The sequence below is a fragment of the Salvia splendens genome, chromosome 6 (genome assembly GCF_004379255.2).
Source record: "Salvia splendens isolate huo1 chromosome 6, SspV2, whole genome shotgun sequence".
NCBI classification, from domain to species: domain Eukaryota; kingdom Viridiplantae; phylum Streptophyta; class Magnoliopsida; order Lamiales; family Lamiaceae; genus Salvia; species Salvia splendens.
Genome location: NC_056037.1, coordinates 19,683,506 through 19,702,913, shown reverse-complemented (window position 1 = coordinate 19,702,913; position 19,408 = coordinate 19,683,506). Strand labels below are relative to the sequence as shown.

The 19,408-nt window shown below is 39.8% G+C and overlaps 1 long non-coding RNA gene across 1 annotated transcript; it reads left to right on the top strand.

The window, feature by feature from the left end:
- Positions 1 to 102: 102 nt before the first annotated feature.
- LOC121808075 lies at positions 103 to 18,732 on the top strand. The gene is made up of 3 exons (XR_006052101.1): positions 103 to 226; positions 16,783 to 17,274; positions 18,387 to 18,732. It is a non-coding gene; the product is annotated as an uncharacterized LOC121808075 (long non-coding RNA).
- Positions 18,733 to 19,408: the final 676 nt, after the last annotated feature.

Below are 19,408 nucleotides of genomic sequence, written 5' to 3'. Positions count from 1 at the left end.
AACTATATAATGAGAAATTTAAGGTCAATATATAGTTTTAAATACCCACTAGGCCACTAGCTTTGGATTTTTCAATACTTAAAGCTCTGCCCGTGTAATCTTGTTCTATTATGTTCATAGATATCTGCCTCAAAATTAAAATTCTGAATATTTGTTATATCTACGTATCGATTTTGAGTGGCGCAACCATTCCCTTCGTACCATCTACGATTGAATCTTGCAGCAAGTAAGTATATCATTTTCATTGTAACATGGATTTTCTTATCTTATGTGTTGTGGATTCTGCAAAGTTTCATATATCAACTCGGATTCAACGAGTTTTATTTGTCAAATACATTAGAGAAGTAGAGATTCAATTCTATATATTGTACAAATTTCAAACTATGACCTGGACCGTTAGCACTGTGTTGACATTTTTTGTTATTGTTATTTTGTCATCTGTTGACATTTTCTAACAGACCAGATCATAATTTGGAGTTTGTACAACATATAGAGTTTGCATTTTATTACTATCCGGCCCGAGACTAGATCTTTATATATGTCTTATATTTCTGCTGCATATTTGTTAGATGGTGACTCGAATTCCTGACAATATATGGGTTTCTGCTATATGTTTGAAGAATTTTGAGAAGAAATCTGTGCATGCGATTGTTTCTAATTGTGAAAACGTACATAACTTTTTAGAAGAAATCTATACATACGATTGTTTAGATAGAAAAAGAGATTGAAAAAGAAGAACATGTATACTAGTTGAAGTTGATCATTTTGCTGTTGTTTTGTTGATGTATTTTTGCTCTCTTTGATTTGAGCATTTACTAATACATAAAAAATAAAAGTAGGCAGCAACATCGTGTAATATCGACCTACTAATTAATTTAGTTAAGTTTGATTAATTCAGAAGTTTCAACTAACCTTCCCACCTAGAATAGCTATATCATTTAAAACAAATACACTTTGTTCTTTTTAGCATCGTGTTAGGTAGCAATAATTGTAATTTAAAACGGCCTTCATAATTGACAATTAAGCCACTTATTATACTGTTATGTATGGCAATGGCATCTGGAAATCATGACACTTTCAACCATTATATTCCTATAAACTAAAGTACTATTTTGGTTCTATGGTCGAATTATGAAGTTGATCCAAAACATTTAATTTTTGAAAATTGAGTCCTAAGCAAATGAAATAGTCGCCGGATAGGTTCTTTTTTTACGGTTTCGTCAAAAATTAACGGTCAACGGATGATTAGTGAAATTTTGACTAAATTAGAGTATTAATCCATGATTAATAAAAAAATAGAAAAAAAAAGAAATTAGAAGAGAGACAAAAGTGATTTTTTTTCTATTTTTTTTAATTAATCATGAATCAATATTTTGAAGAATAGTCAAAATTTCACTAGTCATCCGCTGACCGTAGTTTTTTAACGGAACCGTCAGAAAAGGACCAATCCGACGACGATTTCATTTGTTTAGGACTCGATTTTTAAAAAGTAAATGTTCTTGGCCAACTTCATATTGCGGTCATATGTTTATGACCAAAATAGTACTTTACTCAATTCATTTATCATATGTTTGTTTTCATGATCTTATTTATAGAACCCTATTTCTTTTTATTCTTAGTGCTTTTTATATAAAGTAAGTACGATGGATGATTACTATAATAAGCATTCATCTTCATAAACAAAAAATAAAAAAACATTTTCTCTATTACTTTAGATCTTTGCCTTTGTGAAACCATGGATGGAGGTGCTGCTGCCATCGAAGTTCTTGTCCAAAACCTGATCAGCGTTTTCAAGGAAGAGTACTCTCTATGTCACGACCGCCCTTCTAGGGTAATTAAATGCGACTATCGTGACCTAACAGGACTTAAATGCAATCAAATAAAAGGGGCTAGGGTTTTATAAAAAGGGGTTTGACCAAGGAAATAAATGAACAATAAATCAAGAGAAAAGGGTCAGGGTGACGCTTTGACAGATGGACCAAATGAGAAAAACAATTATAATAATTGGTATTCAAGATAACAAAGGGTTCAACGTACTCCAAAACGTATCATGTCTTTAGATTCTAAACGGAACTCAAAATAGTGTCAAGATCAAACAATAAGTAAAACAGGTTTCAGCAGAAGCATCCAAGAGAAGAGTGAAGTTATGTATGAAGATACAACGACACTCACAGATCAAAGATAAACAATTCATTCTTCAATTAACTTGCTCAACACCACCATACTCTCGTCGCCGCTCAACCTGCACATAGGGAAAACATATGCAGGGCTGAGTACTATAAAATACTCAGTGGACTCATGCCGAAAATAGTTTATCAAAATATTATTTATCATGCCTTTTTCAAGTATCCATCGGGGTTTTTATTTTTAGAAAGGCCCGAGGTACCAAAATATTTCATCGTTCAAAAGTCGACTAATCAGTCATTTTCCCATAGACGTTTACCATATATGCCAATACATGACTTGGAATGTGGCCACAAACCAAGTCACTAGACCGGCCAGCCCGTACGCTAGCACACGATCTACCATAGGTGTACACTAGTCCAAGTAAGGTTTGCGGCCCTACGAGGACCCGAATTCGATTTAAATAATAATGGCATAAAGTCATATCAGATAGGCACGTTAAAATCAAACAAGGCATGATAAACACAAATTCATTCTCATCGATAAAACATTTAGGACATCGTCCTTATTTAAAAGAAAGCCCACATCGCTTGTTTAGATAACACAATACACAACTCAAAGCAACCCTCGTTCCTTGTGCTCACGTACGCACGACAACCCTTGTCAACACCACAATACAATCAGCCTTTCATCACAAAAATTATTATGCATGCCCTAACGTTCCTTCCATCGTCTCTTTAATTTACCCATCCCAAACGTTCATCAACACAAGGAAACACACCATAGCTTACATCAACGAACAACACATCACTTCATCATATAATGGGTTCCTTAACACATATGCATCATGTATATCATTCAAAACTTAACAACATAGATTATTTTTGTATGATAGAAATCTGGCAGAATAGCGAAGTCATTTTGTAAAATTTATTAAATATTCATCCAACCTCCGTTGGGACTGAAATTTTACCACAATACAGTATACACATCAAAGATCATCCAGTTAAAATTTCACATCAAAATCACATCTTTAGGTCGGTCAAATCAAAAATGAAACTCACTGGACGAGAATACAAATTCTGGCAGAACTGCGCAGTAGACTTCAAAAATTCATAAAAAATTCATATTTCGTCCAAAAAGGCTGAAAGTTACACGCAACGTAGAAGACACCTTGAAGTTTACTCAATTAAAATTTCGCACCAAAATAAGATCGTTTGGTCAGTCAAACACACGTCGGAATCTACTGTCCGAACACCACAGTTGTCATGCTTCCAAATTTCGACTTAGGGTTTATCAAATATTCATCCAAACACATATATTCGTGCTTCCAACACATAATCATGCTTCAAAATATCTCACCATCATGTTCTCATATATTCACATAGCATTCACCACAAATCATCCATAAGATCATTCATAAACAACCATAAACGCATATACATATCTTTTTCTCATGCAACCATCAATCCCACCCGATTAAATCTTAGATCTACGATCTCTACACTCATTATATGCATGAAGGAATCAAAATCAAGGTTTCAATGGAGAGGGTGAGGAAAAGAAATTCAATTATACCTTTCTTGATCGAAACGATCGGTAGAAACAAAGTAAAATCTTGATTCTTCAACAATTCTTGAGGCTTCAACTTAAATTCTTCTCAAAAGATGAAGAATTCTTCGAGAAAAATAGAAGAAAAATTGAGAGAGAGTTAGAGAGTGGAGAGTGCCATGTAGTTAGTGGCTAGGGTTATGGTTTTCCTCCCTTATTTATAGAGATAATTTCCGATTTGATTCTCCATAATTAATTAAATGAATAATGTGGAGTTAGAGAAAGAGAGGGAGAATGACGTGAATTATGGGAGAAGAATAAGGAGGAATTCAAAATCAAGGCTATTTAATTAGCCTATGATTTAATTTGGTATTTCACGGAGTAGAATAAAATAATATGGAGCATAATAAAATAATAATTTTCACCATTAAAATAGGGAAGTAGGCGATTTTTATTCCTCTCCCACAAGGAATTAAATTCAAATCCTAATTTAAATAGGATGTGACAAGATCTCCTTAAATATGGTAAGATTGCTAGGATATTTGTATTTATTCATGGAAGGGAATAAATAAGGGATCAAATAATATAATAAAATAATTTCCTTCTCCCATAAATAGGAGATTTTTGAAATCTCCCTTGGAACAAGCATAGGGGTCGAATTCTCATGGAGAAAAATAAGGAATAATCGGGTTTTGGATTTAATTTGGATAAATATCCCAAGCAATTAATTAAATCCAAGGGAAAAATAGGATTTCTTCTCCAATAATAACAGGGGTCGAAAATGGCAAATGAATGTTGATGCTCATATTTAATCTCACTCATCCCTTAAGAAATATTTCGCCACAATATATTTCACATCGCATAGATCATTCACACAGCCACGTCACAATTTCAACCATTTTCACTTCCATCACATATTCTCAACACTTTGACCTTTCAATGGCCACGTCATATACTCAACGGATTTGACTAATCAAATCAAATCAAATCTAAATTCCAAAACGCAATTAGGTCACACAGAAAACATGCAATTAATTCACTCATCATTTAATTCACATACTTCACGGCATTAAAAGCATTAAATGCAAAAATTTTATGCTTCGCAAATTAGGGTTCCGAAAGTGGGGCGTTACACTCTACTTCGAGGTCTCAATGGAGATGCCCAACGGCTACAAACGACTTTGGGCACGATACAAGCCTTGTTGAACGACGCTGAGAAGAAATCCATCACCCAAGATGCTGTCAAGTTCTAGTTGAGAGAGCTCCAAGCCGTGGCTTTTGATGCTGATAATGTCTTGGACGAACTCAGCTATCGAATTCTCGAAAAACAAGTGAAGAAATTGAAGACCGTAAATCCCAGTCCCTGGGCCAAGGATAGGGTACTATCATGCTTCTTCTCACCGTGCAAAAATGATATTGCATCGGCGTAATATGGCTCACACGATCAAAAAAATGAACGCGGAGTTTGAGTCTATGAACAAAAGGGCAACTGATGTTGGCCTACAAAGCATACTTCTGAATGCGCCTGCTGCTTTTGAAACTTCCATTGAGACCGATTCGTTCAGTCTTGACCCCATCTTTATTGGAGGAGATGATGATGTGCCAAAGCTAGTTGGCATGCTGACACATGATCGGACCTTCTCCATCGTTGCTCTTGTCGGAATGGGGAAGACTAAGTTGAGTAGTGATGGGGTGCGTACTAAACAAGCCCAACAGCAATGACGGCCCATCAGCCTAAAGCCCAAGAAAGAGTATCAGTTCGGCATGACTAAAGAGTACCAGTCCGGCATGACTAAAGAGTTCAGTTCGGCACAACCAAAGAGTTCGGCCTCAGCCTACAGCTCGGTAAAAGCCAACCAATCAAGCTCTGCTCTCAGGTCGGCATCAAGCTCTACTCTCAGATCGGCAACCAGAGCAGTTCGGTCTCAGTATTCGACCGAACAAGGAGTTAGTGGACCCATACAGGATTTCCACAACTTCCAACACACCCACTACCACGTGGTGTCAGCTCAGGCCACGATCGTAGGCCATGACCTACGCTACATGCAGGACCTCCATGACCTCCACGACATCCACAACCATCATTAGTGGTGATGCAAGCCACGATCTTAGTTCAATGTATAAATAGAACTTGGATCAGATAGAAAAAGGTTAAGCTCTCTAGAGATAAAACACCATAGAGCAAGTTTGTATTTGTAAGCTGTAGAAAACAGATCAAGCAATACAACTCTGCCATCATTTCTTCCCGTGGACGTAGATTTACTTCAGTAAATCGAACCACGTAAATTCTTCGTGTCGTGATCTGTATTTTCCTGCATTCACTAACATCAGAAATTCGCGGATTCATCACTGGCGCCGTCTGTGGGAAACAGAGAACCAAATTTGTGATAAAGCGAATTTTTGACCCTTTTTCCACCCCAAAAAAAAAAATGCATACCAGATCACACACTACCCGTAATACCGTTCGTGAAAACCATGAGGAAGCTAGTCCAGCCCGCAGGTCCGGAAAACAGCCTCGGGAGACATCTACTTCCAGTTTTCACGATGAAGGAACAAGCCGCTCAAAAGGTCCACACACCGAGTCTTCCCAGCAGCCTGATTTGAATGAGGCTGTCAAGCTGTTCTTGGCTGAGAAGCAGGATGAGTTCTTAGCCTTCCTGCAAAAGAGCCAACAGCCGAAGACGAAAACGGTAGATTCTCCTTCCTCGTCCAGACATGAAAGTCACTACCGCAGTAGTACCGTGTCTTCTAGGAAGAAGAATCCTCAACCCCGACATGTTCCTGTTCCTCCTCGGTACCGGAATCACAGGAGACCTCGATCTCCTCCATACCGAAGAGATGTCGGGTTCGCCATGTACGGAGCATTGAAGACTCCGTTCTCGGACGATATCACCCGAACTCCCCTTCCACAGAACTACCGAACTCCGTCGATGACTTATGACGGGTTGGTGGATCCTCATGACTTCCTGGGACGCTATCAGTATAATATGGCGAACCAGGGTCTCAATGAGGTCCATATGTGCAAGCTGTTCCCCGAGCTGCTCATCGGGAACGCCAGAAGGTGGTTCGACAGCCTTCCTCAAGGCAGCATTAGATCCTACCGAGATCTGATGGATGCTTTCCACAGGAGGTTCTTTCAGAAAGCGGAAGCCCGGAATACTTCGGCTCAGCTGCTTTCTATACGTCAAGGTCGCGACGAAAAGATCAGCGACTTCCTGACGAGATTCCATAAGGAATGCCTACAAGTAGATAATCTCAATGATCTACTTGTCATTTCGGCATTCCAAAATGGAATCCTGCCCGGAGCTCTCTACAGAAAGCTCGTGGAATGCAGTCCGCAAACAGCTCAAGAGATGTGGGACATTGCGGACCAGTTCTCCCGAGCCGATGAGGCAGACCGTCGAAAACGGTCTTTAGACAGCTCATCTAGAGGAGACGAAAAGAAGCCCGATCATAGCGATCAGAGGTTTCCTCGCCGAACACCTTCCCCACCAAAGGAGGGATAGCGGTCATCCGAGGTGATCGAAAAAGAGCAAGTGTGTTCGCAGATTGCGCTTAAAAGTGCCGAGCAATCAGTTCGGCACCATCAAGCATAGCAATCACAGCAGCCGGAGTCAGAGGCAGGCGAAATGACCGAAGTCACACCGGAGCCGAACTCAATGGTGTACGGCACTGAAGCCGTGATTCCGGTTTAGATCGGCATACCCAGTCCCCGAACTCAATTTCTCCTCAGAAATGAATGGTGACGGACTGAGAGCCGAACTAGATCTTGCCGAAGAAAGAAGAGGATTGGCCTGCATAAAAGCAGCCAAGTACAAGGAGCAAGTAGCCCGGTATTACAACCAAAGGGTGAAGAAGCTGCAATTTCAAGTGGGAGATCTCGTCTTGAGAAACCACGAAGTGAGCCGAGCAGAAAAGCTGGGCGAACTCGAACCCACATGGGAAGGTCCATATCGGGTGTCAGAAGTCCTCGGCAAAGGGTCTTACAAATTGACTCACGTGTCAGGAGCACAAGTACCCCGAACATGGTACGTTTCCAACCTCAAAAAGTTTCATTTGTAAGAGACAGTCCGGTCAGTCAGTCTTGAGTTCTGTTCGGTCAATGTGCTTTCTTTGGTTTGCTTGGTCTTTGTTTGTCTCTGTGCGTTTTATCTGTGCGTTTTGTCTGTCTATGTGCGTGTCGTCTCTTACAAATGTTACTGAGGTGTCTTGTTCTTCGAAGGCTGATCCCCTTCTTAGAACATATACGAGCCAACGATTGTGAGTCCAAGCTTCCAAGGAGGATACAAGACCACAATTCAGCTTAACAAGCACTTCGTCTGAAACGAACTGCAATAAGCCAACGATTGTGAGTCCAAGCTTCTCAGGAAGATACAAGACCACAATTCGGCTTAAGAAATAAGCACTTCGTCTGAAACGAACTGCAATAAGGGAAAGTCCGATCCACGCGATAAACCTCGCCGAATTAGGACGACCAAGTTCGGTCAAAGAAGTTTACCTCATAAGACCAATGACGACCATGTCTAGTCAAAGAGGTTTACTGCATAAGACCACTTCGGTTAACAAGGGAAAGTTCGATCCCGGCGACAAAAATCGCCAAATTAGAACACAAAGACGAGTCCGGTCAAAGATGTTTATTTCATCAGACCAAAGACGAGTCCGGTCAAAGATGTTTATTTCATCAGACCAAAGACGAGTCCGGTCAAAGATGTTTATTTCATCAGACCAAAGACGAGTCCGGTCAAAGATGTTTATTTCATCAGACCAAAGACGAGTCCGGTCAAAGATGTTTATTTCATCAGACCAAAGACGAGTCCGGTCAAAGATGTTTATTTCATCAGACCAAAGACGAGTCCGGTCAAAGATGTTTATTTCATCAGACCAAAGACGAGTCCGGTCAAAGATGTTTATTTCATCAGACCAAAGACGAGTCCGGTCAAAGATGTTTATTTCATCAGACCAAAGACGAGTCCGGTCAAAGATGTTTATTTCATCAGACCAAAGACGAGTCCGGTCAAAGATGTTTATTTCATCAGACCAAAGACGAGTCCGGTCAAAGATGTTTATTTCATCAGACCAAAGACGAGTCCGGTCAAAGATGTTTATTTCATCAGACCCAAGACGAGTCCGGTCAAAGATGTTTATTTCATCAGACCAAAGACGAGTCCGGTCAAAGATGTTTATTTCATCAGACCAAAGACGAGTCCGGTCAAAGATGTTTATTTCATCAGACCAAAGACGAGTCCGGTCAAAGATGTTTATTTCATCAGACCAAGGACCAAGTCCGGTCAAAGAAGTTTACTTCATAAGACCAAGGACCAAGTCCGGTCAAAGAAGTTTACTTCATAAGACCGAGGACAAGTACGATGAAATTTTTCGCTAAGCTGTAAATACAGTGTTAGAAGCGAAAACAAAATTTCATTTTTCAAATCTTGTTCGGCACACAACTCCGCTACCCTACGAGATGGCGTTACGCTATTACAAAGGACTATTCTACTGTCCAGGGTTGCTAAAGTTGAGCCATCTATTCACAAAATCCTTGTGAAGCTGAGTTCGGGCGTTCCAGGCAGCCGCAGAATAAGCAGGTCGACGAGATACTCTAATCGACCTGCCACCTCTTCTCTGAGCCCGGGAAGCCCTAGCACCTCGGCGGCGAAGAGTCTCTTCACGAAGCATTTGCCGATCTTGCTCACTCATAACCACAGCTCCTCTGCGAACTTCAGTCCGTCCTCGACTTGACGTCTCCGGTTGTCCCTGAGTTCGTTGCTGACTTGGAGTAGGGTTTTGAGCAAGTGAATCAGAGGTTTGAGCTGGAGTACTAGCATCTGTTGGCGGGAAATGCCTGAGGAATCTCTCAATTGAGGGACGCCGGGCAAGAACTATGTCGTACCGAGAAGCCCAGCGCCGCAATGATTTCACGACTTGTTGGCAAGCCGAGCTCTCCAGCGCATTGTTCCTCCGGAGTACATTATATTCCTCCCACAGTTCGTCAACTCGTTCCTGAACTTCAGAGATGGTCATTCCCCCACGCCTGCAGATAAAATCCTCATACGCAGTCCTCTCAGCGACGGCAGTGTTCAGCTCGGCCTCCAGATCCTTCTTATCGGACTCCAAGTCCTTATTATCGGCCTCCAGCTTCACTAAACGAGCCAGAAGCTCGTCATTCTTCGTCTGATCGGCTATAGCTCTTTTCTCAGCTTCGTCTAAAGCCGAAGAGTACAGCCGTTTCCAGTGAAGTATCTCCATCTCCTTGAGTACAAAGCAGCTATATTAGTTCGGCAGCTGTACCGAGCAGATAGTAAAATACAACAGGAATAAAGGCGAGTACGAAAAGCTATACGAAGACAAGTGTAGAGAATTTTTCATTCACAAGGAAAATTTTTTACACTAGGAGGGCTTCAAGGCCACTGTACAAGGAAGAAACTAGACTAAGAGAAGGGAGACGAAATCATACTCCGCCAGCTTCGTCTCCGGCTCCTTGGTCTGGTTCAGCTTCTTTCTCCTGAGCTACCTCAGCCTCGGCCTCGCATCCTGCCGGCCTCGCCTCCGCCTCCTGATCGGCTTCCTTCTCCGGATGCCCGGCCCGCTCGACTTCGGTCTCCTGCTCCAGCGGCTCGGCCTCACCCTCTCCATTGTAAGTCGAAGCGGGTGAAACGGGTCCCACGGAGGCAAAGATAGCCTCCAGGTTCTCGTCCCGATCAGCTCGACAACTCCGGACTCGGTCTGCAGAAAGCAGGACCGAAGATGAAGCGAGCTCCTCAAGGAGCGGCAGATTCTGAAGCCGAGCTGCTATCTCTCGGCTGTACAGAGGCAGCACGACGTCGGCCCCCTGCTCGCCCTTATCGGTAATTAGCCTTACCAGACTACCGACAAAGGCCGAGAACTGGCTGCTCAAAAAGAGTTTCTCCGTGTAAACACGGAGAGCCTCCCCCTGGGCAGCCACGGCGGCAGCATCCCTCCGTTTCGTCTGCTCTCGCTGGATGACGAGCTGGTTTTTGGCAAACTGAGCTTCATCCTGGGCCGAAATCCTAGCAGCTCTGGCCTTCTCAAAGTTAGCCTCAGCCTGTTCGGCCCGATGACAAGCAGCCGCCAACTTCCTCTGCATCTCAGCATAGTCATTGGACGCTTTGGAGAGTTCGACGGCGACGAGCTTGGAGAGCATATCGTTCCTCTGAAAATGGATAAAGAAAAAAGTCAACAAAGGGGCCACAAAAAATACAGGAAAAAAGCAAGGCCAGAAAATCAAGAAGAGAATTCACCTCGGCGAAGTCCGTGGGCCATAAAAACGGCTCACAGATATGTTCCGAAGGAGGCGCCAAGACCACGTCTTTCTCTGGCGCTCTCGGGGGCTTCTGGGCCTTCCCCTTCCCCTTTGCCGAAGTCGACTCCGGCTTCTTCGGATCCGAAGAGGTTTTTTGCCTTTTCGGAGTCCTCTCGGCATCAGACGCCGAGATGGTGGTTTTCGGCCTCTCCGGCTCCTTGGACTCCGAAGATTTGCGGCTAGCCTTATTCAGCATGTACACTGCCAAAAAGCAAGGAAACAAGGTTAGTTTTCGCTGCTAAAGCAGTAAAGCATAAAAAAGAAATCCTCACCCTCAGTTTCTTCGTCCGAAGACGAGATATTGAACACGAGGTCGCCCTTGACGAGCTCAGTTTCCGAGTATTGTTTCCTAATCATAGGAATCTTATTGAGCTCGCCCTCGAGCTCGGCCAACGGTTCTAACCGAGGATGAGGAATCACGGACTTCGGCCCTCTCCAGGGGAAGCCCGGAGCCGCTGTCCTATTATAAAAAAAGAAGCGGTTTTGCCATTTCGGCCACTTGGTTTTGCAGAATGCCCTAAAAGGCTGTAAGGGGATCAAGTAAAACCAAGATCCCTTCCTTTTAAATTGGAAAAAATTAAGGATTGCCCGCAGAGACAGATCCTTATCTAGCCTACGGAGTTCGGCAGCAAAAGCCGACAAGTGCCTCCAAGAATTCGGAGTCACTTGACCTAAAGGGAGTTGAAAAAAATCAAGAAGCTCTACAAAAGGTGGGGGAAGAGGGAAACGAAGCCCGCATTCTAAGCAGGCTTCGTAAACGGTGGCATAACCCTCCGGCGGGTCGTTAGCCCTATGATCATCGTCGGGAACCACCGCCTTCCCCCCGGGAAGAAGATATTTTTCGTGTAGAGATATCACGGTGTCCTTACTCAAGACGCTGCGAAAGTATTCTACAGTCTTCTCTCCGGACTCTTTCCGGCTAGAAGACCCCTTGCCCCCTTTCCTACCGCTACCTAACTCGGAAGAAGAAGAAGAAGACATGGTTCTTACTCTTTGCAAAATCTGAAGAAATTCTGAAGAAATTCTTGAAAGCGGAAGGAAACTTTTACGCAAAGGAGATAGAGTGCAGAAGAAGCAGTCGCAAAAGTGCTTCAATGATGAAGAAAGGAGGTATTTATCAGGTTCGGCGAAGATTTCAAAATCGTCGCACCGTTTCGAATCCCACCTTTTCAGGATTCAACGGCCGGATTTTACTGTCGCATTTAATGCAGTCACGTGCAAGGCACGTCCCCTGACATCAGCCTCCCCCTTGCCTTTATCCAGAATGCCGAAGTAACTCACTTCGCCGAAGTGATTCACTTCGCCCTTCGGGGGGGGGTAGTGATGGGGTGCGTACTAAACAAGCCCAACAGCAATGACGGCCCATCAGCCTAAAGCCCAAGAAAGAGTATCAGTTCGGCATGACTAAAGAGTACCAGTCCGGCATGACTAAAGAGTTCAGTTCGGCACAACCAAAGAGTTCGGCCTCAGCCTACAGCTCGGTAAAAGCCAACCAATCAAGCTCTGCTCTCAGGTCGGCATCAAGCTCTACTCTCAGATCGGCAACCAGAGCAGTTCGGTCTCAGTATTCGACCGAACAAGGAGTTAGTGGACCCATACAGGATTTCCACAACTTCCAACACACCCACTACCACGTGGTGTCAGCTCAGGCCACGATCGTAGGCCATGACCTACGCTACATGCAGGACCTCCATGACCTCCACGACATCCACAACCATCATTAGTGGTGATGCAAGCCACGATCTTAGTTCAATGTATAAATAGAACTTGGATCAGATAGAAAAAGGTTAAGCTCTCTAGAGATAAAACACCATAGAGCAAGTTTGTATTTGTAAGCTGTAGAAAACAGATCAAGCAATACAACTCTGCCATCATTTCTTCCCGTGGACGTAGATTTACTTCAGTAAATCGAACCACGTAAATTCTTCGTGTCGTGATCTGTATTTTCCTGCATTCACTAACATCAGAAATTCGCGGATTCATCAAGTAGGAATGTCTTCAATCATAAAAGCATAAAGGCTCAATTCAACAAAATACTTTACACGTTGACTAAAAGGAGTAGTGATGGAGTTGAGAGCATAGATGATATCCTTGAGAAGCTCTCAAGGATAAAACTTATCTTCTGGAACGAAAATGGTGGGAATTGGGAAGGCTTTATAAACTCCATGTCAGGAGTTACTTCTACTAAAGGAAATGGCATTATCGTCACTACTAGGATTGACAATGTTGCTTCAGTTGTTAACTCATTTCATGTTCATCTTTTAAAAGGCTTATCAGTGCTGGTCCATAATGGAAATGCAGAAGTTCCATCGGGATTTGAGACGATTGGGAAAGAGATGGATGTCAGGGTTTGGCCTTGGCTGCCAATCTGGTACGGGGTGTGCTTCGTCGCTATAAATCCGTACAAGATTGGCGCTCCATCAAAGAAAATTGGTTTTCCGATGGTGAAAATATCTTAACAATATTAAAATTGAGCTTTGATCACTTGTCTTATTGTTCGATTTTCCCCAAAGGTCGGGAAATCATGAAGGAGGAGCTGATTGCACAAAACTCACTTGATGAGAAATATAATTATTGTGAAGATAAATATTGTGTGATGCACGACTTCTGTTTAATATAATAATAAAGCAGATGGAAATACCCTAGTTCGATCGATACATGTTTCATGAAAAAGAATCAAGTGATATTCCAGAAGAAGTGTCGAGAAATTTGCGTACATTGGTCCTGGGAGGTGGAACTTCTGGTACCATATTCTCTAACTTCAAAAGTCTGCATAATCTAACTCTTTATGCTTATAGTAACGAAGAGTTGCCCAGTTCAATTAGGGAGTTGATACATTTGAGAAATCTCAATATTTCCAATACAGATATTATAAATGCGAAGGAATTTCCACTTCAAATTTTGGAGTCGTCGATACCCACAATCGAGACGCTCATATTGAAAGGATTATGGAGGCTGAAGAATCTACCAATGCTAATTGACTGCCTAGCAAAATCATCTCGAAGAATTGGGGTTTCACGACCGCCCTTTAGGGTTAATAAATACGGGCGATCGTGATTAAAAGAATTTAATAAACAGACAAAGAGAACTAGGGTTTTAATAACGAGTTGGACTAAAAATTAATATTCAAAGAAAATGACCAAGAGTTTGACATTATCCAACAAAATCCCAAGTATCCAATATCCAAACGATTCAAGTTGCAGGCCCAATAAATGATAAGTAAAAGCAATGTCACAGCGGAAACGGCCAAGAGAAAGAGTGGCGTCATGTGTGAAGACACAACGACACTCATAATTCAAAGATAAACAATTCATTCTCCAATTTACTTGCTCAACACCACCATATTCTCGTCGCCGCTCAACCTGCACATAGGGAAAACACATGCAGGGTTGAGTACTTGATATACTCAGTGGACACATGCTGAAAATAGTTGATAAAAGTTATGTCATCCATACCACAGTGAACTCGAGTTTTAACTTGAGAAAATAATCGAGAACATAAAAACATTATCATAGACTGGCCAGTCAAAACAATCTCCCCACTTTCTCAACAATCCATCAATCACAACATTTCCATAGTGCGACGAAAGTGTGGCCACACTATTCGCCCACGAGACCGGCCGACTAGCAAGGACGGCTCACGATCCCACCTGTGTACACTAGCCTGATAGGGTTTGCGGCACTACTCAGACCCGAATTCGTTTAACATAGCCCTATAGCCTAATGGAGCGAACTCACAAACTAGGCATCAGGCAACAATCTCAACACATCCCTATAGCCTAATGGAGCGAACTCACAAACTAGGCATCAGACGACAATCTCATCATCAAAACAAACATGACATGACATAACAATTTAAACCACCCTTATTCCACCATAATCATACTTTTGAAAGCGTAAAAGAGTTTAGTAAAAGAAATCCCACCTTGACTGCTTAATTCTCAAGTACTCTCTTCCATTTGGTATCACGATTCACTTGCGATGATTCACCTTTAACATTTAGATTATATATATATATATATATATATATATATATATATATATATAGGATTGTGATCAAGATAGAACCATTCTTAAACGTAGAACCATTCTTAAACGTAGAACAAATGCCAAACGGAGGTCGTTAGATCTTTTAATCCAATTGTGTTGATTTGCACAGCAACTTCCCATTACAACCAAAACTATTATTAATGGGTGAATGCAGAGAAGTGAAAAAATAAAGCATGCATGGACTCTTCTTCGTTTCATTCATTCTTCCATCAACATGTGAGTTTTTTCACATGTTGAGTCCGGAATGTTGTGAAAACATAGTCTAATATGTATGATTTTTAATCTTGACCGTCATTTTTTTCTCATCCAATGAATAAAATATGTAGAGTTCTAGGTTCTACACTTAAGAATGGTTCTATCTTTAACGCAACCCTATATATATATATATATATATATATATATATATAGGGTTTTAATCTACCAAAATAAGCCCTTATGTAAAGAAATACAGACCAAATATGGACCGTGAGATTTGGAAATGAATGGCCACGATCTGGTGTTGTGAATGATTTTGTTGGGTCATAATAGGAGGGTGCTGTGTCATGAAAGGGTAATTTAGGTATAGAAAATATTAACAACTGCCTTCCGTTATTTACGAACGGATTAATTGGAATCATTACTCCACACGTTATTAACATATTAAAACTAATTATTAGTACAAACAAAGAATATTCTCATGTTTTGAACATATTTAAAAACAAAAACGAGATTATATGTAAGTTTTTAACATATTAAAAAAGTTAGAACGATTGAATCATGCAAAAACAATTGTTATGAACATTAATTATGCTTTTGGGTCATACTAAACAATTTTATATGTCATATCATTGTGTGGGTATATTGGGTCATATTTAGGCAACATTAGAGTCATCATATAAAACTAGTGTTTTATATGCCAAGATATTAATTTATTCACTTGGGTCATACTAGATGAATATATGGGTCATGCAAAGTTAATGTTAAACTGAGTCATACTAATTAATGTTATGTGTCATAATAAATATGGTAAAATAGGGTCAAAATATAATTACATTCAAGTCATAACACATGGATTATATGACATAACCATACTAAAAACGCCTTTACAATTCAAGCACGACAAAAAAAATTAACCAAAAATATAGACATATCTTTGGGTCATACTAATTAATGTTATGTGTCATAATAAAAAACATGGTAAAATAGGGTCAAAAATATAATTACATTCAAGTCATAACGCAGAGATTATGTTTTATACCACAAAAATTTAATTTATTCTAATATGTCATAATAGATGAAAATATAGGTCATGATCATATAAAAGGAACATTAGATGACGGAGCAAAATTATAGGAAATACTATAACTAACGACATAATGCAATTTACATAATTAACCTTTTAAGTTTATAATTAATTAAAATATTAATATCTACCCAATAAATCTAGCCGTTAATTAATGTAATCTTAAGATTAGATTGGCTAATCCAATGGACAGAAAACCGTCTGCATTTCTTGGTTTAAGCCAATACTTGTTTTGATCAAATACCTATATATATATATATATATATATATATATATAGGGTAGTGTTAAACTCCTTTTCTCCCCTAGATTTAAGTTCATTTTTTATTTGGATCGTTGGATCTTGAGGATGAACGATCCGGATTTAAATCTTAGATTAGCATTCCGTAGTGCATTATTTGGTTTATTTCGTGCATTATGAGGGTGAATTAGTAATTATATGTTCTCAAATCTAAAGAAATCGAGGAGCCGAGATTTAAGCGGGATACACCCACTACTTCCATCTACTCAACGCCTCATTCATCTCAGACGTAATTACTCTTGCTTCTCTCTCCCGCTTCTCTCTCCATATACGTCTTCTCAAATTCCAGCAAATTTGAACAACCCTAGCCGCCACCACCAACGTGTTCGCCGCTAAACCTGAAATTCAACCGGTGTTACACTCGATTTTCAGTCGCACGTTCTGTTCCGAACAATACTCCACCGCGTTATAAGAAGAGGTAGGGTTTTTCGAATGTTATTGTTCTAGTTCAATTTTCGATTTTCAACAACCCTTTCTCCAAGTTTCGCCAGTAACACACCACACACACCACAATTCACCCCGATTACCGCCAACCTGCAGTATTTGTTAATACAGTCTAACTCTCTTTTGTTTGGTTGGATTCCTTCGCAATTCTTACAATGACAAAAAGAGGACGACCAACAAATTCACAACAATCCCAGCAGGAGGGTGAGCTTTTGTTTTAATTTGCAATTCGAATTGCTTCTTATATTTGGATTTTAATCACACATGGTTTAACATAATTTGTACATTATTTTCATAATTGTGTGAATTAATTTAACTAATGTATCCATTATACGTATGCTGATTTATTGTATGTGTATAAAATATTTCAATGTTGGAGTGTTCACCACTGTGATGGATCTGCACATTATATGTGTATTTTGATATGCATCAAAATATCATGTATAATGCATCATAAAAATGGAGTTTGTAATTGTCGAAGAGTAGATGTAATATGTGTATGTGAATTACCTATTATAATATATGAATCATAAAATTGTTTGTTCATTACTTGTTAAAAGCTCTGCATTATTTGCAAATGTGACTACATTATTTCAATTTGTGAATGCATTATGATCATTTCTGTTTTAAATTGTCAGATAACAAACGTAATATTTGTATATTCATTAATTCATATAATCTCTGCACTATGTTAATATGTCAATGCATTATTTGTCTATATCCTTGAATTATGTGTATTTCTGTTTTATATAGTACTAGCGGAAAGGTATTTATTGTTACATTCTTTGTATTAAAACTGTATATCACTGCATTATTTACCTATATGAGTACATTATGAATGTTGTTGGTGTGGTTATAGATTGTGAAAGAGTAAATTAAAAATCTGTTTGTTCATTACTTGTTAAAATCTCTTCATTATTTGCCAATGTGACAACATTATTTTAATATGCGAATGCATTATGGTAATTTTTGTTTTACATTGTCAGAGAACAAATGTAATATTTGTATATTCATTAATTCATATAATCTCTGCATTATGTTCATATGTCAATGCATTATTTTCCTATATCCTTAAATTATGGGTAAATCTGTTTTATACAGTAAAAGCTGAAAGGTATTTATTGTTACATTCTTTGTATTAAAATTGTATATCACTGCATTATTTACCTATATGATGCATCGGTTTTATACAACGTCAGTGGTTGAGATAATGTAATATTCATTGGTGCATTATTTGTTTCCTTTTGAACATTATACAGTTAATATTGTGCATTATATAATATACATGCAATACATTATTGATTTTTGGACAGCAGTGAAGCAGCCGAGGGTGGACATTGACGAAGCGGTGTATGGAGCAAGTTTAATTTAGTCCCCAAGGGTTTAGCAATCTCGTGGGCTAGGGTGTACTATGGAGTAAGTAACACAACCGTCGGCAAAGTCCACGAGTTCCAGTCATACCTCTAGGGTTTAGATATCATAAACGTTAGGGAGTAGTTTTAACTAATAGACATTATGTAAAAATATTTCGGTGGAATGTATTTTATTGACCCAGTAATGGACGATACGTGTCCTGTAATGGATATGTTGCAAGGACGTTTTTGTTCTGATTTTATGAGTAGTTTTATCTTATTAACATAATGTGAAAATATTTCAGTGTAATGGATTTAATTTACTCAGTAATGGACGATTTGTGTCCTATAATGTATATGTGTATGAGACGTTTTTGTTCTGATTTGTATGAGTAGATTAAAAAATGAAATTTAATTCATGTTGTGGTGCTATAACCTAGCCCATGGGTTGCTAAACCCAAGGGGAATAATTCAAACTCTCTGCCCTTTGTGATGGTTCCATTTGTGAGTGGGTACCACAACCTAGCCCCATGGATTGCTAAACCCAAAGGGGAATAATTCAATTTCCTTTCAACATTATTCTCTCCAATCTGTACATTATTCAATGTTTCGTGCGCATTATTAGATACTATTGGTACATTATTTATTGTACCAAATCTTAAACGCATTAAAAAATAAAATTGAATTCTTGTGGTGGTGCTATAACCTAGCCACATGGGTTGCTAAACACAAAGTGGAATGATTCAAACTCTCTTCCCTTTGTGATGGTTCCGTTTGTGAGTGGGTACTACAACCTAGCCCCATAGATTCTTAAACCCAAAGGGCATGAATTCAATTTCATTTCAACATTATTCTCTTCAATCTGTACATTATTCACTGATTCGTGCACATTATTAGATACTATTGGTACATTATTTGTTGTACCAAATCTTAAACGCATTAAAAAATAAAATTGAATTCTTGTGGTAGTGCTATAACCTAGTCCC